The sequence below is a fragment of the Chelonoidis abingdonii genome, chromosome 1 (assembly GCF_003597395.2).
Source record: "Chelonoidis abingdonii isolate Lonesome George chromosome 1, CheloAbing_2.0, whole genome shotgun sequence".
NCBI classification, from domain to species: Eukaryota; Metazoa; Chordata; order Testudines; family Testudinidae; genus Chelonoidis; species Chelonoidis abingdonii.
The window spans coordinates 50,631,077-50,653,775 of record NC_133769.1 but is presented as its reverse complement, the minus strand read 5'-3'; positions in this window follow the sequence as shown (position 1 = coordinate 50,653,775).

The following is a 22,699-nucleotide window of genomic DNA, read 5'->3' as shown; positions in this document are numbered from 1 at the left end:
GTTTTAAAAACTCGGAATGTTTTTCTGAAGTCATGTATGAAATAAACTACTTACAAGAAAATGACTGTAATACTGCATGAGTTTTCACTGGTAGAGGGATGTGTATAAGACACCGACATAAAAAATTAATCAGCTTTGACTTCAATTATTAAGCGCTAGAAGTAGCATTCTCTGATAGAAAAGGGTGAGTTTCCCACTTTTTAATTATAAATATGTATGAAAAGAGAAATGTCACCATGGAAACCAAGTCTTGCCATAGTTTTTCATACAGGCAAATGTTATAATGGAAACCTGTGATCACTGCAAAAACAAACAACTAGAAACTAAATTGGAGGTGGTATTACAGCTTTGTCAACTTCTTTAACTCTAGCCCTTTTTGCAGTTCATTTTCTTTTATGCATGTCTTTGGGTATTTCCCATCTGGCTTGTGCTATCATGCCTCAAACTCCACTCTCAGGTGAAGAGTTTAATTTTTCTTTAAAGTTTTAATAAAGATGAAAGGAAACCATGTATCTAAAATCTCTTTTCCTCACCTGTATTTAATCACAATGAAGAAAACTTCTGAATTCAGTTTCAATTATTAAACAGTAAAAATAGGAAATTAAGGCCCTCAACTTGCAAAAACTTACATGTGTGAGTAGTGTCTTTGTGGTCAGTGGGACTAGTCGTTTGCATAAAGTTCTCACATAGGTAAAGGTTCACAGACTCAGGGCCTAAGTGTATGAAAAAAGGAAAATCATATACATGTTAAATGCAAAAATGTGGGTTTATCTAACATCAGACTCCATTCCAGTAAACATTTTACTATGTGTGTAAATGGCACTGCTAAGATATGTAAAGTTATGCACATCTGTAAATGTCTGCAGGATCAGGGCTACAGTTTGATGCACTTGTTGCATTTAAGAAAAACTGTCTAGTAGGTAAGTATGGATTTTGGAACATGTGCTAATTTAGAGGAGGCATACTGAAGTAGCTGTATTTTAAAAGGTCAGCATTTGCCAATGCTTATCACATAATCACTACAATTGGAGAGTGCTACTCCGCAAATCCTTAATCACTTGGAGCTAGATCAGGAACCCTTTACCTACACAGGAGAGCCATTACTCATACAATGAGTATCTTTTTTACTTTAAAGGGACTATCTGTGTACCTGCTGAGCAAGGTGAGAGATGGGTTCATAATCTGGGTTTTGAGCAATCCTTATGAAAGCCAAAAGGATTATTTGTGTGACTGAGGACCACTGGATGAGTAAAGGTTGTAGTACAAGGCATTTATTCCCTATTTAAGTATCTGGCTCTACTCTGGTATGTCCAGGTATCTCTATGTGATAACTGTTGGCAAATGCTGAATTTTTACTGTCAACTACAGTAGTTAGCTTGTTGCCAACTTTCTAATCCCACAAAACTGAACATTGCCCCACCCCCTGCCACACTGCTTCCCTGAGGCCCCATCCCATCTCCAAGGCCCTACCCCCACTCACTCCATCCCTCTCCCTCTGTCGCTTGCCCTCCCCCACCCTCACTCACTGGTTCATTTTCACTGGGCTGGGGTATGGGTAGAGGTGAGGTCTCTGACTGGGGGTGTGGGCTTTGGGGTGGGGCTAGGGATGAGGAGTTTGGGGTGCAGTCAAGGGCTCCAGGCTGGGGCTGAGGGGTTTGGAATGTGGGAGAGGGTTTCAAAACTAATGATCTGCAAAAATTCTTTTAAAATATTTATTTAAAATTTCATAAGATAAAAATAGCATTTAAAAATCACACAATTTCTATATTTTACACTTATATGACTTAACAACCGAAACAAATTGTTTCCAATTTTCTCAAAATCATTTGCTTTTGATCAAAGACCCAGAAGATCAAGTTTCATCCCAAAGCAAACTTTGGCCCTGATCCTGCAAAGACTTAGGCATGTGCTTAATTTTACACACTGGGGGAGTCCCGCTGAGGCTAGTGGGATTACTCACACGCATAAGGCCTCAATCCTGCAAACATTACAAACATGCTTAATTTTACTACTGGGACTTCTTGCAGTTGTAAAATTAAGAACATGTATAAGTGTTTCCAGGATTGGGGTCTAAGTCTTTGCAGGACCTGGTTCCTAAATGGCTCCTTCATAAAAATCTGAAATAAGGAGCTATAAATGAAAAATATGACACGAATGTAGCCGTAATGGCACAAATGGCACCATCACAGTAATCATTTTGGAGACTTTCAGGGAGCAAAACAATATTAAAATTCAAATCTTTTCTACTCAGGAGAGAAAAAAAGTTAATTGAATACAGAACTTTAGAGGATTGTAGTCCACTTATGTTTTCATTTAAATACACATTAAGATTTTCTAAAAAGGCCAAAGATAGTTTTAGTAAAGCCACATATGGATGTCAGAAATGTATGTAAAATGGAGACAGAACAGTTCATTCTCATTAGGTTTAGTGCCATATTTTTCTAGGTAAGATCAGCTGTAAAGGTGCTATTTCGTTGTGATTTTTAAACCATTTAATTTGATCAATAAAAAGTGCTGGATTTTTAATAAGTGGAAACCTCCAAGTATGTATATGTTCATGGTCAAGTGCCAACGCATGATTTAAAGGAGGCTATTGTAATTCTACTTATATTATTCCTTGTAGCCCACCATGATTAAATTGTGTGTGGCCTACAAAGAAATCAGAAATTTTAGAAAGGATCCTCTACTAGGATGGCACCTTTAATAACAAAAGAAAATTCTATTTGTGAACAGCAAACACTCAAGGAAAGCATCTGTGCTACAATAATGTGCTCTTTATTGTCAGGAAGATAGCAGACTATTTATAATATAAAATCTGTTGCTGCTTTGCAATTTTCTCCTGGCTTTGTAATCAATGGTAATATTATTTTGTACATTAATGCAGCCCATATCTGGCCCTAGCGCTGGTTTGCAATGGAGGGAGGATTTAAGGAGCCTTCCCTGCCTTCTCTCCTTTCTTCATAGGGAGGCAAGGGACAGCTGTCGTGTGGCCAAGATCCCATCCCCTTCCACCAGAGGTACATTCTCCTAAGGCGAAGCTACCATTTATGCACTCACACTGTGCATCAGTGAACTCTGAGAGGCTGTTTGTCTTGGACACTGGCTGCAATGCCACCCAAAGCTGACTCCTTAGGGCACCTCTAAGTTGCCTCCAAAGCAGCCTTTTCCCTTAAACGCACAATCCAGACCCACTTGAGGAATTCATCCCAACAGAGAAGGCTAGTTCACAACTGAAGCCCAATCCTAGGGGACAAAATAGCCAAGCTTATACACTCCCCACATACTGTGGAAGTTGGTGCAGCACAGGTTCAGAACAGGCTACTACTGAGAGATGTTTGGGAGCTCTGTTTCCTCTGCAGTGTGAAACCCCTGGATCCCCATTCCTATCCCCCAAGTAAAAGAAAGGAGAATCACAGCTTTCTATTTTTGTTCTTGTTTTCAAATATTTCTATTCTTTCAGAATCTGGCCTTGAAACCTAATCTGATGGAACACCATTCAAACCAATCATTCAATTTACATCACTTGAGAACCTGGCAAATCATCCAGATTTGAAAGGCTGAAAGCTAGAAACTGAGAGGAATATTATGATCAGAATAAATAATTGAAAGGTACAGTGGTTTGAAAAATGAATGCAAGCTGAAAAATCTGTGTGCTTTAAATAATTTGTTTGCATTCATCTGATTTTAACAGAAAGTAACACTTAGACAGGTCAGATTGGAGTGGATGTAAATCTGTGTGGCTTCACTGGCTTCAATAAAACTATTCTGATTTACACAAGCTGGAGATCTAGTGCAACATATTGTCAAAGAACAAAACATTGTCAGTGTTTGTCTGATTACTCTGACCAACATGTTGGCTTCCTCACATATTCACAGTCGAAATATTTTCTTTTTTGAAAATTTCCAGAAACACATAATGTAACTTGTAAATAATTTTGGCTTGGCAAGCTCTCCTCTGCACTAACAGTTTACATATTGTTCTGATTAGACAAGCCAAACATGGTACTAAATATGCAGACGTGTTTCAAGTTGTGATGACAGCTTGTGTATGATTTACAGTGCCGGCTGCTGGAGGCAATTGTTTCGATTTGATATTGCTATTTATTTATGCCACCATTTTGCTGTAAACAAAGCGATTTACTTTATGCATTAGCTACCTACAAAGAACTTTTTAAAGCTCAGCATCCACACATGCAGGGACACACAAGCACATAGGCACTTCAGAATTCATATAAATATATTGGCATTCCATATATCTTTTGTGTTGAAAGCTAACTAGGGAGGTTTCTACAGTAATTCAAGGATTGTTTTGGTGTGATTCTCTACTCTGATAAATGCAACCAGCTCCAGCCAACAACACTGGTAATCTTCTAAAACTGGAAACCAGGGCAAAAGTAGTAGATATAGGATCTCCTTAGAATGATTCAAAACAAGAAAGGGTTCATATCATAATATTTCTTTGAACACAAAATGATTATTATGGCAAAATTTTGTTCCCTGTGTCTCACAGTGGAACTCAACTGCAACAGTCTGCTCTTACTACATATATGCAGAGCTCTACATAACCTGACTGGCGAATGGGGAGTCACTATATATAGCACGGATACTGCATGAGCTCAAAAGCCTTATCACTAGCGGTAAATCATTCTGTTATCAAACTCATTGGTGAAAATCCTAAGCAACAGAGCAGTAATACAGTATTTCAAAGGAAAACTGGGAACACTTTTAAGGCCTGCTCAGAAGGTCAATGGTGTAGGCTGGATAAGCAGAAAGTTTAGCCTTCTGTGGTTAAAAAAAAAACCCTGATCCTTTGAAGAAGGTTGTGAAGCTCCCTAAGGGGGTGGAGTGAAGAGCTGATGGAAATGAGCTCGCTTCCTGCCTTTTACGTTCCACGGTGCCTGACTCTTAGATTTATAGCACCTACATTTGGACTATTTCACCTCGCTCCTGCCACACAAAGGAATTACTACCAACCTAGAGCTTTTCTCCTTTATGTGCTGGGAAAGGCGAAGGAGGAAGGAGATAACTGGAGAATGCCTGATTTGATATGGCACAGCCACTGGGGGTCAGGGGAGTAGCAGGTAATCTCTCCTTCAAATAGGAAGTAGCCTCAGTTCAGAAAACACCTAACTCCATTGCAGGGCAGTTTGTACGTTTTAGTGCCTAATGGAAAAGATGTTTTCTGGCACCCTATCCTTCAAATCAGCCAAGTGACGGATCTTCTCTTTTCCTTCCTCATTTCCTGGGTTGCTTTTCTTTCCCCTACATTACTCTCCTTTAACCTCTGGCCTCCAAATTTTTCTTCCTCCTCCTTGCTAAAGTAGGACTTGTCTCCTGGCCATCTTCCTCCCTCTCACAGCCTATGCTCTCCTTGGCTGGAATTTCAGAGCCAGAAAGCCTTTTCTTATTATCCCTAGTTAAACAATGTTCTCCTCTAGTGTGGAAGCCCTCTCACGAGAAATCCTCCTCCTGCAGTGGAATTCTTCAAAGAGTTGGTGATGCCCCCCTAAAACATCCACCTCTGGTGGTCTCCTATGCAGTCAAAAGTCACCCCTCACTCTAGACTCTATAGTAAAGCCCATTAAATAAGTGATGTCAGCTATATTAAAGACCTGGTTCGCACAGTTATTAAAGATGTCACCCATAAAACCTCCCAAACTGGTAGCTTTTATTTTATTTTATTTTTTTTTGGTCCTAGTAAATGTTAAAAACAGTGCACATCACAGGAATAGGCTAACTGAAAACTCTAGTGATTACTGACACCATGTGAAGGGTCTGAAGAACAAGGGCACATCTAGAGATAATAAAGCTCTCTCCCACTTTCCTAATTTATAGCCTTAGCCTAATTAGAATCCATTTAAAAATGTGGGGGCCATGGCTGTACCTTATACAGCAATGAGGGGTGTGGTTAGGCCCTTATGAGTGGTTAAAGTAGATTGAAAGAGTGGGGAATTTAACTACAACAATGAAGGATCAGGTGGAGTTGTGGGAGGTACTGCTGCTCCAAACTAGGGGAAACGAGTGTGGTGGGGGGGGGGGCGGCTTCCCTTCTGCTTTTAGCTGAGCAGAGAGAGCTAAGTAGCTTCCATACTCCTCCCCACCTCCTCTTACTTTAGCCCCTATCCTTGCTGCAGCATAATCTGTTCCTGCATTAAGCATATCAGCCCTACAAATCATCCCACCTGCAAGAAGGCAGTGGGTGGTGCAAAGCTGCTCAAAGGGGCCAACTTCAGTCAGTCTATGTCAGGTAGACAAGCAGGAGTCTACCCTGCACACTGAACTGGGAAGGCATTGGGTATGCTTTTTTCGTGCCCCTAGAACAAAACCTCCACAGGCCCTGTGAATGGCAGCATGGTCAGGGGGTAAGGCAGGAGATCTGAGTGTGACTATTTCACCTCTCTGAGGCTCTTTCCCCTCCAATCTTCTGTTTGTATTGTCTACTTACATATAAGCTTGTTGGGTCAGGGACTGTCTCTTACTTAGTGTTGCACAGAGCCCAACACAATGGAGCTATGATCTCAACTGGGGCCTCTCAGGGCTACTGTCATAATAAAGAACCCTACAAAGGATGAATAATAATCCTGGGCCTTCTCTCCCTTTCCTGGAACCATAGGGAGGACTGCAGCCCTGATGCTACAATGGAATTGCTCAAGGAGGGGGAGAGATGAACTGAACTGGGTCCCTAACAGTGCTTCAAAATAAAATGGTCTGCTGATGCAAGAGAGGTGGATTAGGAAAGTTGCTATGTCCTCCTACTTTGATGGCCACATGATGGGAAGATTGATCTGCCAGAGTCCCAGCCTGTATACCTGTTAGCACTCACAGGCAGGAGTTCTCTGTGGGCTGCACCTTCAGTCTCTCTGGCAAATGAGCAGGAGTCTACCCACCACATTAAAGCAGGGAGGCACTGCATATGCTCAGGCCTCCTTCCATCATACATGCAGCTGTTCCTCTTTGCAAACCGCTACTCTGTATTCAGTAGGGTCATCAACAGTCCCAACTGCTCCCTTGCCCAGCTCCCAGGCTGCTGTCTATAGCTTGCTGCTCCTGCTCTCAGGGAGAGTCTGATTCTAGGACACTACTTCCATTTCTTGCAGGAGCCCTCTACTGGCTGGCTGCTGAACTGGATAACACAGCTCCCTCCACTGGTTGGATCCTTTCTCTGCAGGACTGCAGAAACAAAGCCAAGGTATTCTGTCTGGGACCAGTGTGATATGATAGGATGTAGGTAGCCTCAGAATAAACACAGGACTGTGTGAGTGTGGAGTCCAGCAGGGATGTTCAGATCTGTGCCTGTCACTCTTTGGATGTGCCGTGGCCCGAGATTTGGGCCATTATATATTTTAACAATAAAAATATCACTGAAAAATAATTACACTGCCCTGCAGTGCAAAGTGTGTACAAAATGCTGCAAAATCAGAATTGTAGCATTTTACACCCATTTTGGAAAGATGGGAGTGACATGGCAGTGGAAAGTCTGGCCCTTAAAAATCTTAAAGGAAGTATTTTCTGCAGTTCAGCATGATCCTGAACAAATACTTTGGCATTATAAGAGATATGCAAAGAAAACCTTTGCTTTTTAGGCATCTGAGTGTGATCTCAATGCGTTAAAAATCAAAAGTAACTCCGAGACCATCCAGTTACACCAGTGTGAAAATGCTATAAGAGATCAGCATCAGGACCAATATAACCTTTTAACAATCCCAATAAGATATTGTGGTGTGCATATATTTGCACAGTAACTGTACTTTCCAGTTAGTTACAGGAAATAGGCTTCATCTTAAAATATTTCAGCACAGCCTGAATTCTGTGGTTTTGGAATTATACACCCCTTAAAATGCTGTCTTGTTCAATTCACAACACTGTTACAGTATATCTTCCCCCAGAACTTCATGACTTTTTCTTCTGATTTTGGCCAGGTTGTGTCATATTACTGCTATTCATTCAAATCTCTTTGTTTCCCCACACTGTTATACAATGCCTACCTCTGCGTTTAGCTGTGGAATCTGTTCACTTACACTGACTCTTCCTCCAGCATAACATTGGAATTGATTTGCTACAGTATGTCCTTCTTTGCTTCTTACATGCAACTCCCTGTGCTAAGAAAGATGCAACTGTCTCTCCACCTTTCTCCTCCACTGTCCTCAGAAATCTGAAAATTCTTTATACCCAATGAATATTTATATAGTCTTTCAGTTGATATCAGTGTGCTTTTCCATACTTTATTCAAACGTGGTTTGCATTGTTTATGGGGAGGAGGTTCTTTTTTATTTCTTTAATTTTCTTCATCTCTTTTGTTTTTAAGAATCACAATAATGTATCTCTATTTTCAGTTAGTTAATTGTTGTGTTTCATCCAGGTAGGAGATTCCTTGGGGGAACCACCTACAAGATTTTTTTAAAATGAAGTATTGTATCTAAATAGTTTGTTTATTAATTATTATTAATCATTTATTATTATTTCATAATAAGAATACAATGAAAAGAGAATCTCTCTACGCTAATATTCCCATTTTCTAAAAAAGAATAGATGCAGGATTAGAAAGAGTAAAATACTAAACATTTAGGGCCAACTCAGGTGGGAAAACACACTTTCTTTTCTTCTAAAAAGAAATAGAAATGAATGTGGAAGGGTTCATGCTTGCAATTATGGGATCTAAGTATATACCAGCTCCTAGGTGTTCTTAGGAGAGTTTGAAGTATCATGCTGCCTGTCTCTCAATGGTAAGGCACTTTTTACTGTAGCATATTGTTTTATCTGGTCAAATTTTCAACCTTTTGCAAACCAAGGTGAAAACTCAAACTTTGCTAAAGTATATCCATTGTGTATTAAAATATCCAAGATGATTCATTCAGTCAACCCAACATCTACTCATCAGCAGGAGAACAAGCTAAGGAGGTATTATATCTTTCTCTAGCATAACACTTAAAGTGAGGCATTCCAATCTAAAAGGTAGAATTGTTCCTTTGAGTAAAATAATTAATGACCCCAGCAGAAGGAAAGCTGTTACGAGAGAGACCTCTAGTGGCATAAAATGTGTGTAACTAAAAACGGTTTTATTGTTTTTGCCTAGCTTGTACAGTCTTAACTTTTCTTTATTAAATAGTGAGCATATTGTTGTTGTTCCTTCTAAATTTGGATAATTAAGGGGACCAGTAGTCTCTCTAGATACACAAGCCTTCCATTCATGACAATGAAAGTTACATACAGGAAATTGAAGAATTACTGTAATGTTTAATTTACTGTCCATGCAGCGCACTATGATACAAAATCAGGGCTGATACATGAAAATGGAGGCCCAGGGAGACAGATATTATGACCAGAAGGGTGAAATCTGAATAAAAGATCTATCTAAAGGTATAGGGCTATACGCTCAGCTAGAGTCAATTGGTGTAACTCCTCTGACTTCCTGGAGCCATGCCAGGATCTAGCCCAAAGTTGTTAAGGGATATAACAATCTGACACATTAAAATACTGCTACTGCTACATGTGAGTTTTTTAAAATAATATTTAATATTTCAAGTTACAGGAGCATTTAGTCTGAAAATCTTGTTTATTTTACGAAGACCTGTTCATGGAGCCCTGACACGGATAAACACTCATGGAGGTGACTAAATCCCACAGGGGAACCAGAGACTTCTCTGGGACTGCTTATGTGAGTAAGTCACCAGCAATCCTGCTGCCTTTTATCATTTAGTACATTTTTGCCAACTGCTATTATTCTGAGTTTGTAATTATCTATTTATTTATGTGTTTATCTGTACAACACCATCGAAGTGCAATTACTTAGCAGACAAAAATGACAGGTTCCTGCCTCAAGGAGTTTGCAGTTACAATTACTATTCAAAGCCTGAATTTTGCAACCCCGTCTTTCTTCCTGGGTATAATGCTATTATGAGTGGTCCCATTGGTATCATGATAGTTAGCCCAAAGTGCTGTCCATGAGACAGGTAGTTCACAGTAATAAGCAGTACACTTAGGTTTGCACAATCAGGCCCTGTGTGTGTGAAAACCAGCAAATTAATGATAATCATGATTTTTTATGAACAGGTACGAAATATGCAGAGACAGAGATATGGGACATGCAGTGTGTATCAAGGACAGGTTATCAAAAAGAAACTGTCTCTAGATTATGTACAGTTTCACTTGACTGAAGCTTCATGGAAGATTAAGCTTCTTTTGTTCTCTGTGCTATTTCACATAGATCAGTTGATATGTGCAGAATAATTTTAACCACATATTAAACAGTGGTTATTCTAAGATAAGGATATGAGCAAATATGAAGAGTAAATAGTGTTTATTAGTGTTAATGCTAATTAGAGGTGGAGTAAGCAGTTCATCAGAGATTTAAACCTTCCGAGTAGGAAGCCCTGCAAAAATTAGTGGGCCCATTTACTGTAGCACTGTTTACCGGCTAGTCTCCTGTGTGGTACATAATTTAAAAAGGAATTTGTAATTCCTGTCTGCATTGTAAAGAATAATTTCATAATTATGACTTCTCTGGTGACTGACTTCTGGAACTATTGCAACATGGGAAAAAAGGGCAAAAAGTGTTAAAACCCCAGGATATTGTGTCAATGAGTTGCAAGTAATTGAGTATGATTTTTAACAGGAGAGTGAGGTGAAGTTGTGCGGTTCTGTAGCACATAGAAGTAACATTGTTTTGTCCTTAAATTATGGCATTTTCAAAATATCACACTTTAGACATTCATTGGCCCCGAAGGAATGCTTAAAGTGCCTTTTCTCTTGTTAAGATTTTATTGATCTCTTTTGAGACCAAGGGAGATCTAATATTTTCCGGATCTATTTTTATTTTCAGTTTCTGCCCTAATTTTTCCACTCACCTCTAATTTTCTTAATTTGCATTAATTAAACTCTCCTCAGACATGGGAGGATGATGGCATTAATAAAGTCTTTTCACCAGGCAAGTTATTCATATTTCTCTTAGGCCTTATAGTTCTCTGCTAATGATGAAGGGAAACTGACGGTTACCTAAGTCCGAGCATTTTATGAAACTGGGCACTCTGATTCGGAGGATGGAAGCCTTGGCAACTGGTTTTGTGTGAAATAAATTCCAGTAGGTCAAAATGCCTGTACACATAGCTTTATTTTCTGGATGACAATCAGATCATTGGAGAAAGGAAAAATAGATTGTTATATTTAGAACCAACTAGATCAGTGGTGGGCAACCTGCAGCCCGCGGGCTGCACACTGCCCATCAGGGTACTCCGCTGGCAGGCTGTGAGACAATTTGTTTACATTGACGGTCCGCAGGAATGGCAAACCACAGCCACTGGGAGTTGCGGGTGGCTGTGCCTGTGGATGGTCAATGTAAACAACCTATCTCATGGCCCGCCAGCAGATTACCCTGATGGGCCGCAGGTTGCTCACCACTGAACTAGATTATAAAAGAGGAGAATCAGGAAATTGAAAAGCTTGATCCCCAAAAGAGCTCTAATTCCTTCTTTACAACTGTACTATTTTTTTCCTTCATGGAAAGCTATGGTAATGTACATATTCTCTCTGACCACCTACTTATTTTTGTGCTCCCATCAGGCTAATGCAATTCTAGGATGCATCAGGTGAGGTACAGTATTTTCAGTAGAGATAGGGAAGTGTTATTGCCATTATACAAGGCACTGGTGAGACCTCATCTGGAATACTGTGTTCAATTCTGGTCTCTCATGTTTAAGAAGAATACAGAATTGAACAGGTGCAGAGAAGAGCTACTAAGATGATCAGAGGAATGGAAAACCTACCTTATGAGAGGAGACTCAAAGGGCTTGTCTTGTTTAGCCTAACCAAATGAAGGCAGAGTAGAGATATGCTTGTCTCTATAAATATATCAGGAGGATAAATACCAGGGAGGGAGAAGAGTTATTTAAGTTAAGGGCCAATGCTGATACAAGAACAGATAGATATAAACTGGCCATGAACAAGTTTAGGCTTGAAATCAGACAAAGATTTCTAACCATCAGAGGAGTGAAGTTCTGGAACAGCCTTCCAAGGGGAGCAATGAGGGCAAAAAACTTAAGTGGCTTCAAGACTGAGCTTGATAAGTTTATGGAGGGTATGGTATGATGGGAGTGCCTACAATGACATGTGGCTCATCTGCCACCGCTAGCAGCAAAAATCCCCAGTGACCAGAGCTGTGGCACTAGATGGGGAGGGTTCTGATTTACACAGAAAATTCTTTCTCAGATGTCTGGCTGATGGGTTTTGCCCACATGCTCAGGGTTCAACTGATTACCATATTTGGGGGCGTGAAGGAATTTTCCCCTAGGTCAGACTGGCAGACACTGGGAGGGTTTCACCTTCTTCTGCAGCAGGGGGCTTGGGTCACTTGCTGGTTTAAACTAGAGTAAAGGGTGGATTCTCTGTAACCTGAAGTCTTTTAAGTCATGATTCAAGGACTTCAGTAACTCAGCCAGAGGTTATAGGTCAATTACAGGAAAAGGTGGGTGAGGTTCGGTGGCCTGTGATGTGCAGGAGGTCAGGCTAGATTATCATAATGGTCCCATCTGAGCTTAAAGTTTAAGAGTATAGGAATGGAGAATAGGCACAGCAACATTATTTTTAACTTAATGTAAGTTACCATCTGTATCCTTTAGAGGCAGTTCATTGTGTTTTATTGTTTGTTTTTTGTTTTCCCTGATGAAATTTAATTACTGGTTGTGTCAGATGGATTATGTCAAACTACTTCATACATGCCCATGTCAAACACCCTTCTGTCTCCTTTCTTTCTCTTGTAGTTTCTTGATGGTGAATGGTAAGCGGTGGGACACAGGGATTTGTTATGTGGATACGTAGCCACAGATCAGAGATCTTAGAACAATGGTGCAGCTACAGTACTATTTGCCCTGCCATATTTCTTAGATTTACTCATCTTACACTGCATGCTCAGATCTTGTTACCTCTAATGGAGATGTTTCTTTTATCTCCCCAGTTTTCTGTTCCCCACAAACCAAACAGCTTTGACCTTTGTACATTTCACTGTCTCTTTTTAAACAAGTCCTAGTTCTACTACTTTTAACCTGCTTTAGTTAAACATCTGTGTAGTCAAACAAACTGTCCATATACCACTCACAAGCCAGGCATGTATTAAGAAGTGTATTTTCTACTTAGAGTCATTTGGGATCCTTTGTAAACTTATTTATAACTAGTAGAGAAGGCCAGATTCTGAGCTCAGTTACCTGAATGTAAATCTGAAGCCACTGAATTTACATCAGTGTAACTGCAAACCTAATCACCCCAGTGTCTTATTCAAATTTCAGCTGTCACAGATGTCTCTGTGCAGTTGGTTCTGTGGTCTTAAGAGGAAATTGCCAGCACCCTCTAGTTGTGAGCTATAGAGATGAGTAAATCGAAAGGTTTTGGAAGAACAGTCAGCTGAGAACAGTGAGCACTGGGACTTCTTGGTATTGAAGAGGGAGACTTAGCCAGCTTGTGACGTTACACCTTCATGGAGAAAAGCTCTGGAGAGCTCTTTGCCAGCTTTCCTCAGGGCTCAGGTGAGAAACAAGACTCTCTTCCCTTCCTTTGTTAACCTGTCACGGCCAACTAGATCAAAGAGTTATGGGGTCAAGACAGTACTGGGATTCCAAAACAAGATAATGTTGTTTTGATACATATCCACAGGCACAGTAGGCCACAAATATTGTAGAACCACAGAATTGCAGTTACACCTAAAAGGCATGCTGTTTATATTAATCCCTTGTATTCATTCTATATTCATTCATTCTATGTATTCTATATATTAACCATCCATAAAGCATAAAGCAATAGCTATTGTCATATGCTCTAAGACAGGGCCCAAACACTAGGAGAGGAGTAAAAAAGAGTAACACAGACATGGGCGATAAAAACTAGAGCTGGAAGGAAACTACAAACACAAGTTTCACAAACCTGCGTTCTGATTCTGAATGACTGTTTGTTTTGACCATATCTGTGCCCTGCATTAATTGTTATTCATCAACATCTGTATGAATAACTTTTTGTTCATATTTTGGGGAGTGGCTGATTAATAATGTTCACTCGTCCAATCAGAGAGCAGGAATGATGCCACAAGATCTGGACCAACAGTCACATCCTTCAATTAAGAAATGCCAAATAGCATAGGCAAAAGTTTGTGAATACTCCATAGGCTGAAATATGTTTTGTTACATTCTTCAATACTTGTACATAACAAATACATTTGTCAAAATCTATCAGGATTGGCAAAAAATTCACAAAGGGTGAATGTCATCTGATAATATATTCATAACTAATCATTTGACTGGTTCTGATAAGTACTATCACTCTTCTAGATTACTTTCAAGGTGTGAAAATATGAATAAGATGACCCTATCAACAGCATATATTGCTCTAAAACAACCAATAACATTTGTTATGTGTTTAAATGTACCAAAACACCTCAGTAACAAAAAATGCCACAGAATTCCAATGATGCTGTGTGGTATCGTTTCCCAGGGGTTAACTGTTCTGGATGAGGAGCTTGAGAATGAAAGTAAGGGTATATAAACTGAAAGTAGGAGAGAGAATGAAGAAGAGAGATGTTGCAGATCTAGGCTGTAAAAAAGATTCCTAGCCCACAGCAGGTCTTGTTGGCTCTATGAGCTATTGCTGTCATCATAATGCTTTATAAAGCAGGCTAACCCTGAATGGATTCTGTGCACCAGAGAGCATATATTCTGTGTTTAGGATATCAAAAGCTATTTTTAAAAAAGTGATAGAAAACATTTTCTTGTCCTTTACTAGAAAACAGAAATCCTTGGTGCCTTTTATTTCTACTGATTTTCTCCATTGATTGAAAATAGATAGTAAAACTATACATTGCTCATAAAGGTACATTTCTAAAACATCCATTTTTGTTTTATAAATTATAAACAAATCTCTGAAGTAGCAGAAAATATTTTTTCTATAAATATACATTATCCTATATAATTTCATGGAAAATTTGAACCCTTGATCATAAATAATTGCTAATCCCTGTAGAATAAAATAAGCAAGGCCTTTGCGTGCTTTCTTAAATTTTCATGGAGAGATTATTATTAATTTCAACCAGACACATTTTCTGTAGAAATTTCTAAATTTAAATGTGCCTTGAAACTTCATAAATCCCCACACTGGATTGCACCCGGCGTAAATCAGGGCAGTATTTGGTCCCACAGTTTTGTTTATGCATCATAAATAAGGCCCTTCATAATTTGCGATATTGCAGAAATTGCTAATCCTGCAATATTAGGCTTCCACTGGAATTTTAATTTTAATTAGCTTACTTTGCACAGCCCACAATTTTGCATACCTTTTGAAGTTTGTTACACACACTTTTTCCGCATTAGTGCAGAAGAACCCCATTTATGCAAGCTGACAGTAGCAGGGCTCCGGCTGTCAGCTGCGGGGCAGCGGGGCTCCTGCTGTCAGCCTCACACATTAATGACTGCAATAGAGTTGCAGCAAAATGTCTGTTTATCAAAACAATTAGCAGGTATAACGTAATACTTGAGTGTTTAGACTGGTCCCGCAATCTTTTCTTAAACAAATAGGTCTTCTCTGGCTTTTCCAAATTTAGGTCCATTATTATTTTTCCACAGTTTTACATGTCTTGTCTGCAACTCATCTGCAATTATTTGACAATCATCCCGCCATTCAAGTTGGGCCTCAATCATAAAGAAAATGATACAAAACAATAAGGTCAGAGTGTGATCTGTTTAAAATATGTCTTCCAGACTGACCCAAAACAGAGGAAGTTCTGCTCCAGGGTGAGGAAAACTGCTACTTGCATATCATAAACACAAGTATTTCATATTTTCCAGCAGTTATAGGCTTGTTTAAGATAGTCATGAGCTGTTTTGGCAGATACTTATTGATGCATTTTAAGCCTTTTGTTAGCTATAGTCTTTAGTCATTTTAGTACATTGAGAACTAATCTTCAACTCTGTCAGTCCCATTTTGCATTACAAATCATTTGTAGTTTTATAACTGTCATTTCCAAGGACATCTGGAAAAGATGGATTTATGAAAGGTTACTGTGCATTCCAAGAAGGGCAGGAATTAGCATGACTTTGTAAAGGTTCTTGTAAATTGAGCAGCAGCCATCACTGGCAATAAGCTGTTTTCTGCTCTAGTCAAGTATCTTTATTTAAATATTAAGGGAGAGAGATGACCTTTGACCTCAAAGATCACTATGATACAGCAATAGCACAATCTATTAGCTGTCAATGAAGTATTATGGCCCGGGCTCTCTCAAGACACCTATTTGCGGACAGTGTTATAATAACCCTTCCATTAGGCATCCCCAAGGCAAATAACCTTGGCTTTAACAGAGTCAGTTTAAAATTCCTTGGAGTAACATTAAGAGAATATCTGGTTTGTGTCAGTTTAGGATCAACTGCCGGCATTAGTCCCATTCTGTAAACTGTAAGTAGCTGCAGTTTTATTAGAATGATTTCATACATGACCACAGCTAAATATTAAATACAAAGAATGTAAAAACTCATATTGCTTTCTACTTCCTACACAGAATATATCTGTAAATTAATGGACACTTGACAGGTCTGAACATTTTAAAACACAACTCATTTTCTACTGTATACATTTCATTTCATTTGTTGATGGAAAATATACAATGTAACCAGAATTAAGTTCCACAAAAAAAGAATTTGCTAAATAAAATCCTGGGGAAATATGCAGTAAATGGGATAAAAGGCAGTATAGATAACATTCCCGTGAGCTGGCAGGTTATCCTATATAAATAGTGAGGTGCATCTACAATAAGTTAGTGTAAAAACTGTATAAAAAGTCTATACATTTTCAAGTGCGGTGTCTCATTTGTCTCAAAGTTACATTTTCAACAATATGATCAAGACCAAAAGTTTAGGTCCACAGCCAATTTTTTTTCAAAGTTGTGGAATGTTTAGAACAAACCTTTTAGATTTTTTCAGATAGGTAAATCTGCTCAGACAATACCAATCGCACAGATTTTGAAACTATAACAGGTCCCCTAGATCCATAAAATAAGTTGCAATTGTTTTTGCTCCTTTTGCAAGAGAAAAGCTGAAGTCTAAAGTTGTTTTCCCTCAGCAGTAACAATCAAGATCAAATTCCATTAAAATGCTTTGAAAAATCATAGCTGTCACTATCAACTACTAAAGATCCTATTAACATTTCAAATATTTTGGCCAGTATAGTGAGTTTAGTGTCTCTTCTGAATCGCACTTTGATGCCGTAATACATGACTTTCATCACTGAAATATAGCAAAAATCAAATGCACTAACTGTCAGGAATTTATCACAATATAAAATTAAACATGGTCATTGAGGAATTCTGGTGGCTTTGCAAGTGCAATTTGTGCCACACAATCCTATACATTATTTCCTAATGCTTTTAATAATTGAAGGCTAGCCCCTTATGTGGGAGAAAACCAGCCATAGGATACAAAACTGCATGAGTTTCCCCTCAGAGTTTCCGCACCTCCACACTGCCTCCCAGTCTGACAGGCTGAACCCTCACTGCAGAATGGCTTTGATGGAGCCAACATGCCAGGACATCCCACTCCAGCTACTGCCCCCAGGACTGCCTCAAAGGAAGGCTTACACACTGCAGTGGAAGAAGGCACTTGAATTAAAGCTAGCACAGTCAGCACTGTGGGGAGTTTTCTCTGCAGAGTTGCAAAGAGTCCATTGCCTACCTCCTCACCATCTGCAGGTCTTAACCTTCTTAGAGGGGGTTCTAAGTGACAAGAAGAAGTGCTGCCAAACATTCTGTGGTCAACCCCCAACTGAATTCACTAGGATTTGCCCTCTGCACCCACAAAACCAGAAGAAACAAATTCAGTTTGTTTCAGTTAGAGATATTCAAAACAACTGCCATATAAATCTGAATTTGATTATAACATCCTCTCATCTGTTATCAGGATCTTCTGTCATACTATGGTCCCGGCATGATGCCCCAGCATACAGGTGCTATGAAAGCCCCATCACCACTGGGGAGAGACTATTCCTGGTGCAGGCATTTTGCAGGGCCATCATAAGGGTCCTTCTGCTGACCCCCCACTAGCTCCAGCACAGGGGCCACACCAGTGACAGCAAGTGGCAGGCCTGTACCCCATCTAGGGATGCTGGGCAGAAACTCCTGCAGATGCAGTCAGCTATTACTTAGGATATGTCTGCATTTCACCCTACATATGCTTGCCAATGGTGTATATGAGCTACATGCCGCAGTGAAAGACAAGCTGTGTCCACACTGTAGTGAAAGGCTCTGGCATGGGGGAGGTAGCAGGGAAAGTCTTTGGTAGTGGGCTGCTAAAAGAGCAGTGTAGACAGAGGGAGGCATTGCTTGGGCATGTAATGAACTGTGTAGGGTATATACCCTAAGATTCTGGCATGTCCTTACTCACCTAAACACTGCCTCACCATCTACACCACTATTTGTACCTGTGCTACAGGGCCATGCAGTGTATGTACTCTGCACACAACTATAAGGAGTGTGCAGTGTAGATATACCCTTAACGCAGCCCCCTATTTTAGCCCCTGGAACAGCTAGAGTTAGGAGGGTACAAAGAGGTGCACAGTCTCTCACCCAGAATTACATAATCCTTGCAAGCTTATCTGGAAAACAAAGTGTACTTCAGAAGCAAATAATTAAGTTGTGTATTGTATTTATTTTTTTCAAGCTTACAGTTGTCTTATACCCTATCATGTGCGGTAACTTGCATCGTCAATAAAGGACACTTGACTTTTGGCTCATTCTGCCTTTAATGCTGCTCTTAGAATCAGGCCAGGTCTACACTGCGACTTTAAATCGGTTTAATGGCCGATATACCGATTTAACGCTGTATCCGTTCACACGACGTCGTCATTAATATCGAGTTAAACGGCTCCTTAAATCGATTTCGGAACTCCTCCCAAACGAGAGGAGTAGCGCTAAATTCGATAGTGATAACTCGGATTAGGGTTCATGTGGACGGAAATCGACGTTATTGGCCTCCGGGCGGCATCCCAGAGTGCAGCACTGACCGCTCTGGACAGCAATCTGAACTCGGATGCAGCGGGCAGGTAAACAGGAAAAGCCCCGCGAACTTTTGAATTACATTTCCTGCTTGCCCAGCGTGGAGCTCTGATCAGCACGGCTGGCGATGCAGTTTGAAATCGAAAAAGAGCTCCAGCATAGACCGTACGGGAGATACTAGGTCTGATCGCTGTATGGGGAGACAAATCTGTTGTATCCAGCTCCGTTACAGAACACGAAATGCCAAAGCGTTTGAATAAAAAACTCCAGGATACACAGCGCTGTGTGACAAGCGTAACGGGAAGCCAGAGACTCAAATGGACGCTCATGAAGGGAGGGAGGGGGTACTGAGGACTCCAGCTATCCCACAGTCCACAGCAGTCTCTGAAAATTATTTGCATTCTTGGCTGAGCTCCCAATGTCTGTAGGTTCAAACACAGTGTCTGGCGTGGTTCAGGGAACAGCTCCTCAGTTTATTTCCCCCCACCACCACGTGAAAAAAAAAAGGGAAAGATTGCTGTGCTATGGCGTTTGCTCAATGCACTCCGCGAAAAAGGCGCCAAAGGGTTGTCTGCTGCCTTCACAAAGGGAGGGGTGAGGCTGTACCCAGCACCACCCGGGGCAGTGTTTTCTGCCCCATCAGGCACTGTGCTCTCAACACGGAAGTGGGAACTATGGGATAGCTGAGGAACAGCTACCCACAGTGCACCGCTCCTGAAATCGATGGTAGCTTTGGACCATGGACGCAAACAATCGATTTCGGGATCCCACTGTGGACGCGCTAAACCGATTTTATTAGATCTGTTTTGTAATATCGGTTTAAGCTAATTCGAAATAATCGTGCAGTGTAGACGTACCCTCATATTGGATACGACCCATTTTGTTTCATAGAGCAATACATGGCAGAATACAGGATGTAATTTAAGGGGTTCTATTGATATAATAAATTACAAGAGGTCTGCTGAAGCAGTTGATGAACGGTAGTAAAAACCTGAAACTCAATTACATCATAAGAATCATGTACCGCATACACATATTATTATTTATAATACAGACCGAGGGTCCCAATAGGTTATAGGTGGGGAAGATGCCCTAGGACTTGGTGCTAAAAGCTGTTAAAACTTCCTCATTGCCCTTGCTCGCAGATGTGCCTCAGGAATGGAATAGAAGAACAAGGCCTACAAATTTTCTGCCACAAAGGAGGAAAAAATTACTGGGCTCTGTAATATGCCTGTCATGTTTTATTTAGGGCTAGATCCTTATACTCTTGTACATTTTGAAGAGCACCTTATTCCACATATAGACCCATTTGTGGACAAAGGCACTGCTCAGTGTGAATAAAGGAGGCAGAATCTTTCACTTAGATTTCAAAATACAGCCATGGAAAGAATCTGTCCCAAACTATAGGGCCTGACCAGAGAATTTAAAGTACAGAGACAAAAATAGCAAACTCGTTGCTTTTTTCTTCACAAAACCAGCTCATCTACAAACCCCAACTTCTTTGCCCACAGTTCTCACCAAATTCTAGCTCTCTCCCCCACAAAAAATAAAAAATAGCTCACATCCCCTATTCAGACCCCAAAACACCTGCCCAAATAAATGGGTTTTACGGAGGCAAAAGCCCAAAGAAAGGCGAAAGCATTTTGCTTTCTGCAAAACCATTTTGCTGCAAAATGTACTAGTTTGTTTGTAGACTGCATTTACAGAAACGTGAAACAAGGCAGTTAGCTGCACAGAAAAGCTTATTTTTACTGTCCTGCGGATAGGTACCAGACAGGAGCCAATTGCCTGGGGTGGTTAACATGACAATTTCTTTCCAGTCTATCTTTCCCTGCTCTTCCCCTTTTTGTACTCTTCCAAGTGGCTGAGTGGGGGTTGTCATAAATGGATAGGTAAGGTAAGGGTTAAGTTTCTTTTACCTGGAAAGGGTAACCAAACACCTGACCAGAGGACCAATCAGAGAACTGGATTGTTTAAAGTCAGGGGCGGGAATTGTTTTATACCAGGGGTCTTTGTTGTTTTCTCGGCTATGAGTAAACAAGTGTTCCTCCTAACTCTCTTCTTAATACTCTATAAAACATCTGTGAGGACCAAGAAAAGCAAGTAAGTCGGCTATGATGCTCTTTGTGGTGTATTCACATGTATGTTGATTTGCTGGAGCGTTTAATTGGCTATCTTTAATCAGACTGTTCTTCATATCTTCTTATAAGCAGAGCCCTGTATGAGTTTCTTAATGCAAGATTATTGTTTTCTATTTTCTTTCTTTTTTTAATAAAACTTTCTTTTAACACGTCTGTGGAGTTCTTTCCTAGGGAGGCAAGGAAGGGAAAAGCCAGGCTGTGGGCTATTTTCCTATTGCTTTCAGGGAAAGAGCAGGCACAGGAAGGGCAAAGCCAAGCTGTTGGTATTTGGCATCTCAATTGTCCTGAGAGAGAGAACGCTTATCTCTTGGGAAGCAGAGAAAACCGTTTCTGGGCAAGCCGGGGAAGAGGGAGAAGGAGTTTTCTCCCCTGCTTTTAGCATCACAGGGATTTGGAATCTGGGTGTCCCACCAAGGGAGGGTTGGGACACCAGAGAGAGGAAAGGGGGAGGTCAGGCCCCCTGAAGTAAATTACCTACCTGACCTGGTGGCAGCCCAAATACCCAAGCTGGTAGTGAACTTGGGGGAGTTTCAGGTAAGCCCCCAGACTTTTGGATGCAAAAGTCCAGGTTTGGGACAGGACCAGATTGTGGACGCTAAAGTTCAGGTCTGGGACTGGGAGGCTAGATTACCACAGGGGTACATGTACATTCAAATATGTGTATGTCCAACCATCTTGTTAATTTTATAAGGGCCAAATTCTCCTCTCCTTTACAACTTAGTTAATCCCAATAGAGTTAATATACATACTGATAAAGATGAGATAATTGCTTTGCATAAAATAAGAACTGACCCTACTTCTTCCTGAATTGAGAATAAGGTTGAATGGTTTTCTACACAATACATTTTTCATTTTCACATTCTTCTGCTCTACCTGTTGAATCTGAAAACATGACGTTGCAAAACCTTACTGCAAGAGAAGGCGCCACAAAGTCAATAGGGCTGCTCCCATAATCAGGGAATATGAGTGAGAGTAAATTTATTCAATGGCACCTAAGATGTCTGGAGCTAACATAATGGAGTCCTGGTCCATGACTGGGGCTGCTAAGCACTATGGTAATACAAATAAATAATACTAATACAGTGGGGTTTTCAGAGGGCTAAGGGAGTGAGGTAGCCAATTCCCATTGGATCCCAATGAAATTTGGGTACCCTGAGGACCCTTGGAAAATCACAGCTTTAAAGTGAGTGTATATTTTTAACTGACTATGACATTTCATAAAAATGAGGGTCAGGGCGAGTAAATAGCCCATCTTGATCTTTTAAAAATATGAATAATTATTATCTATATAGTGGCACTAATTTACCTTTAGTGGCTCCTGCTGACCCTCTCTGCCAGGCCCAGCTGGTACAGCAGCCCTCAAACAACGACAAATGAGGAGCAGTGGGAAAAAGTACATCTTTACTCTCTCCATCTGGGAGCAGCTTTCCCCTGGGGAGGAACACCCCAGACACACACAATGGGGGGAGTGGGAGGGGGAGAGAGAGACAGCAGAGGGGTATCCGGGATCAAATGTACCTTCCTCCTCCAGGAAGGCAGTTCTGTTTGA